Source organism: Carlito syrichta, unplaced genomic scaffold (genome assembly GCF_000164805.1).
Source record: "Carlito syrichta isolate Samal-C Ts95f unplaced genomic scaffold, Tarsius_syrichta-2.0.1 Scaffold288416, whole genome shotgun sequence".
Taxonomy (NCBI): Eukaryota; Metazoa; Chordata; class Mammalia; order Primates; family Tarsiidae; genus Carlito; species Carlito syrichta.
The window spans coordinates 112,475-118,224 of record NW_007232512.1 but is presented as its reverse complement, the minus strand read 5'-3'; the positions used below and the strand labels follow the sequence as shown (position 1 = coordinate 118,224).

Genomic DNA, 5,750 nt, shown 5'->3' with positions numbered 1-5,750 from the left:
CCGCCCTGGTCGCGCCTCCGATCACCCTGCACATGCCGGCCTATGCTGGTGACCCTCGGGGCTCCATCGCCTCGGGCATCGGCCCCAAGACACCACTCCAGTCCCTTTGCTGACACCAAGTCAGCCAAACCAGAGGTGCTGCACCAGAGGGCTGCACCCTGTACGCCCACACGCTTCAAGTGAGTTTCACCCCAGGCGGGGGCTGGTCTAGGGTGCAGACGACTTCAGGTCAGGCTGTTTGTTGAGGGACCAATCTATAGGCACACTTTGTCCACCATGTCCCCATCTCGAAAATGGTGATGATGGTACTTGTAGCTATTCTGGTATGCGCCAATACTTGCTTAGGGCCTTTGTCTGTTCCCTTTGACTGCAAACTTCTTCCTTAGACCTTCTGTTTTGATAACATTTCACCTTTTCAGTCAGGTCTTCCCTGGTTTGATAGTTAAAGTTGCAGCTCTTTATATCATTAGTGTCTCCCACCCACCCCCATACTACTCCCGGGAGTCAGCTCTCGTTCACGACTAGAACAAGGTCCTTCACAGAGTCAAGTGGTCAATAAATATTTAATCAAGTAGCACATGATGGGCCTGGCTTCTACTCAGCTCTCACTAAGTATAAGTAAACTGAGTATTTGACCTTCCAAAATTAAGTGAGCTGCCTGAGGTTACATAGTCTGTAGGGAACAACAGTCCTGGCTGCAGTGGCCCAGCTGTTTCATAATCACTGCTAATGCTCAGCAAGAGTTGGCCAGTTTAGTTCTCAAGTTTGGGTGAGGGTAGCAGAGGAGGGAGAGCAAACATTTGAGCAGGCTCTCCTATGCCTGGAGGCCCCAGTGCCTAAGATTTCTCCAGCTTGCCTCTGAGGCCACACAATTCTTTCAAATTGTCCAGAATCACCAGGCACGGTGGCTCACACTCATGGCTCAGCACATTGGGAGGCAGAGGCTAAAGGATTGCCTGAGCCCATGGGTTCGAGACCAGCTTAGGCAACATGGTGAGACCTCATCTCTACAAATCCAAAAGTGGCTGAGCATGGTGGTGCAACTCCAGTAGTTCCAGCTACTTGGAAAGCTGAAGCGCAAGGATTACCTGAGCCCAGCAGTTCGAGGCTGCAGTGGCTGTAATTGTGCAACTGCACTCCAGTCTCAGTGACAGAGTGAGACTTTGACTCAAAAAATAAAATAAAATATAAAGACTGCCTAGGATCCTCTTTCTTGATTTTGAGTCATCAGAGTTTTCCTCATTCCCATTCCAGACTCCAGCCCCTAAAAGCAAGCTCAGTAGCTCAAATGGCCATGTTTGTCCCCTCTTTGAAATCTACACCCAGCTGAGCACACTGGCTCATACCTCCAATCCCAGAATTCTGGGAAGCGTAGCTGAAAGCACTGCCTGAGCCCTCGGGTTTGAGATCAGTCTGGGCAATATAGCGAGAACTAGTCTCTACAATAAATCAAATTTATTAGCTGGGCGTGGTAGCACAGGTCTGTAGTTCTACCTACTTGGAAGGCCGAAGTGGAGGGATCACCTGAACCCAGGAGGTACCCCAGACTCCACCCTTTTCTTTTGCTGTGACAGCCAAATCCCACCCCTGGCTTAGATCCCTCCGACTTTTTATACACAAAACCTTTGTCACGGCGATCTTCTCAGCACTCGCCACACCAACCCACTAAGCCACAGCACACCAAGGAGGGCACAGAGGCACCTGGGAGATCCAGTGAGTGTCAGAGTGTAGGTAAGCTGGGCCAGGCCGCCCTCACCCTGCTGAGCTCCTGGCTCCAACGTTCCCAAGGCAGAAACCAACTCCATGGCTCTGCTCCCTTCTCTGACATCCCTGCCCTTTTCTCATGGATATCCCATTTCAACCACTCCAGTATGGCTAAGTTTCCCACCTTTCCTTCTGCTGAACAATTAGATTTTTGTTTATTCCCATACTGCACCCTGACAACAAGAGCAAACTCAGTGGCTCAATCGGCCATAAGTGCCTCTGAATCAAAAACTGAAGTGTGGCCGGGCTAGTGGATCAGAGGCCAGACCACCAGGGAGGTATCCACATGTGAGGGGCCTGTGGTGGGGAGAGTAGCCCACTGGACGGGGGCTGGGTGCCACAGCAGGAAGTAGTAAGACAACGCTAGCAAGGAGTTAGGTCAGGCAGGTCCTAGAGTCTTCTTAAGTGCAGGCTGGAATCTCCCAAAGAACTTCAAAAACCCTGCCTCTGGACTCTGCCCCCCACTCAGAGGGAGTCTTAGTTGGACTGGGCCTGGGTATTTGGATTTTGTAAAACTCTGCAGGTGAATGAGCCAGGCGTGGTGGCTCATGCCTGTAATCCAAGCATTGGGAGCCTGAGCCTACAGGACTTCCTGAGCCCAGGAGTTTGAGACCAGTCTAGGCAACATGATAAGACCTCCTCTCTATGCTAAATGAAACAATTAGCCAGGTATGGTGGCATGTGCCTGTGGTTCCAGGTACAGAGAAGCCTGAGGTAAAAATTAGACTGAGCCCAGGAAATTGAGACTGTGGTAGCTGCTTGTGCCACTGAACTCCAGCCTCAGTGACAGAGACTGACTCAAAAAGAAAAAGCACTGCAGGTTAATTAAAGGGACAGCCAAAATTGGGAACTACTGCAGTAGGGTTACATTCGGTTTTGAATCCTAGCTCTACACTTAGTAGCTTGGTGAGCTTAGGCAAGTTGCTCAACCGTCCTGCACCTTAATGTCCTTATCCTAAAGCAAGAATTCAGCAAACTGTACTGTCATGATGGTATTAAGGGAAGCAGGTCAGACTCTGGGCCCTGACACTGCAACAGCATGAAGCTGGCTCAGGACACCTCCCACCCGCCACTGGAGTATGTGAAGGGGGTCCCTTCATCAAGTACACGGCAAATGGTTTGGGGTCACTGGAGAACTTCCAGGCCCGGCCTGATGACCTGCTGATCAGCACCTACCCAAAGTCAGGTAGGTAAGCAGGACCACCCAACCCCTCCTGGGTTGCAGTCCTCACCTTGGCCAGCAATGCTGCCCTCAGCCCTGCTCACCTCTCATCTTCCTCCCTCCCGCCACAGGCACCACTTGGATCAGCCACATACTGGACAACGTCTACCAGGGTGGTGACATAGAGAAGTGTAACAGTGTCCCCATTTTCACTCGGGTGCCGAACCTTGATTCCGTGTCCCAGGGACTCTCTCGGGTGTGTGGCAGTGTGCTGAGGGCTAGGCGAGTAGAGGGAGACAGGACTGGGACTCTAGTTCACTAGATCAGAGACTCTGCAAAATATATCAGACCCATGTCTCATCAAGACACACCTGTCTCTGGCCCTACTGCCTCAGATTGTGTTGGAACAGAAGGTCAAAGTGAGTGGCTGCCAAGAAGGAGGCTCCTATGCCTGTTTTTCTGATAAGGCCTACTCACTTACTTTGAGGCTTGTCTCTGGTTTTTTTTTTTTTTTTTCAGTCAAAGTTCCACTCTGATGCCCAGCTTGGAGTGCAAGTGCACACTCATAGCCTCTGTAGCCTCAATCTGCAGGGCTCAGGTGATCCTTTTACCTCAGCCTTCCAAGTAGCTGGAACCACAGGTACGCACCACCACACTCAGCAAATTTTTAAATTTATTGTAGAGATGATGGCTCGCTAAGTTGCCCGGGCTGATCTCCAACCCCTGTACTCAGGCAGTCCTCTCGCCTCCACCTCCCAAAGTGTTTGAATTACAGGCATGAGCCACCGGGCCAAGCCAGAACCTTATCTCACCTTGATGGGAGACATCACCTGCCTCTTGCTCCGGTGAGGGTCAGAAAACCAGGAATGTGAGACCCTTCACATCTGAGAAAGGGAGAATCTGGGCGCCCATAGATCCGCGGAGGAAGGGGCTGGTAGGAATGCCTTGCTCTAAATTTGGGTATTATGACATTAATAGATGTTAAACTAGAATAAAGCATGGTCCCAGGGACATGCCAGGACTTTGGCGTCAGAGCAGTATTCAGACCTCATCCCAGTCAGAATTGTACCATGAGATCTCAAGCAAGTCGTTTCTAAGCGCGTTTCTCATTTTGGAAAACCGAAAACAAAACTGGTGTGTGGTGTGGTGTGTGGTGATGGTGCTGGGGGTAAGGTTCCTCTGCCCTGCAGGTAGTCTATGCCGCCTGCAATGCCAAGGATATGGCCGTCTCCTACTACCATTTCTACCGCATGGCCAAGGTCCACCCTGAGCCTGGCACCTGGGACAGCTTCCTGGAGAAGTTCATGGCTGGAGAAGGTGTGGCTGACAGTGGAAGGAGGAGGGTGGCTGGAGCCAAGGAGCAGCTAGCAAAGATGATGACCAACCCCGGTCCTTTCTGCAGTGTCCTATGGATCCTGGTTCCAGCACGTGCGGCAGTGGTGGGAGCTGAGTCGCACCCACCCTATCCTCCAACTCTTCTATGAGGACATGAAGGAGGTGAGGTCATCTGTTACTGCTTCCCTCCAAGTCACACCTGGGAGGCAGTAACTCTGAGGCCCTGAGGGGTCTCTTAGACCCCTCCCCTGGACGGACCCCACACCAGTCCTGGATTCCCCATCCTACATTCCTGGCCAAGCATCCTCAGCTACGATGCCAAATCAATGCATAGCTCGTGTCTCCTAGCACCTGAGCGAACTACACGTGGTAAATGACCAGCACTTTACTGCTATTGCTCGTCCATGCCAAAGGGTGTGTGAAGCCCTGGACCCACCATCATGGAAGACTGTCACAACCATTAGGAACCAAACACTGATTATTACAAATTACAGGGCAGAGAACAATTAATTTTGCTCCAGGGAAAGAGGACCAGAGTCAAGGATCTGGCTTTGAGGTTCCTAGTTGAAGTGGGCAGATCCCTTTTGAGGTTTTTGTTTGCCTACTGAGCAATCGAAACTACTACTGAAGAGCCCTCTGCTGCTCCAGAACTCCAAAAGGGAGATTCTGAAGGTCTTGGAGTTTGTGGGGCGTTTCCTGCCAGAGGGGACAGTGGATCACATTTTCCAGCACACTTCGAGGAGATGAAGAACTCCCTGTGTAATTACAGCACCGTCCCCCTCGAAGTCAAGGACCATAGGGTCTCCCCTTTCATGAGGAAAAGTGGGTGCCTCACCAGCACAGGTGTTTGAGGAGGGCAGGAACAGCACCTGGAACTCACCTTGAGTCACTCAGGACCTCCTCTGCAGTGCAACCTCAGCCTCCCTACCTCCCTCTCCCCAAGGTATTACTGGAAACTGGAAACCCACCTTCACTGTGGCCCAGAGTGAGTGCTTCGATGCCGACTATGCTGAAAAGATAGCAGGTTGCGACCTCACCTTCCGCTCATAGTGTGGAGGGTTTTGCCTGGGAATCCCTCTAAAGGGAATGTGTGAAACAGGCCTGCCCCATGGGCTTAAGAATAAAATGTGATTTGTGTTCAACAACAGAGCCTCTATTGGAAGCCAAGAGAAAACCCGAGTTGGAAGAGGAAATGACCACTGGACCAAATAAGGCCATCACCACCCTCCCGCCCCACCTCCAGCTCCCCAACTTGCCCTGTTCGTGGAAGCAAAAGAGTGTCTGCAGAAGTGCAACCCAGGAGAAGCGGGTGAGGGGGAAGAGTATTTATTGAATCACAGAACTTCCTTTGTTGTTCACCCCTGAGAGGGGCAGGAGATGGCCAGTCTGCCAGCAACTTCACTTTTTCTTGGGCTCCTTACAAGACACCATGTACCTCTGGGCCACGTTGAGGACACAGGACGAGCCATCTGTATAGGAAGTGTCCTAA

At 51.4% G+C, this 5,750-nt stretch overlaps 1 pseudogene; it reads left to right on the top strand.

The window, feature by feature from the left end:
• The first annotated feature begins 2,803 nt into the window (after window positions 1-2,803).
• Window positions 2,804-5,311, top strand: LOC103255794 (annotated as a pseudogene).
• Window positions 5,312-5,750: the final 439 nt, after the last annotated feature.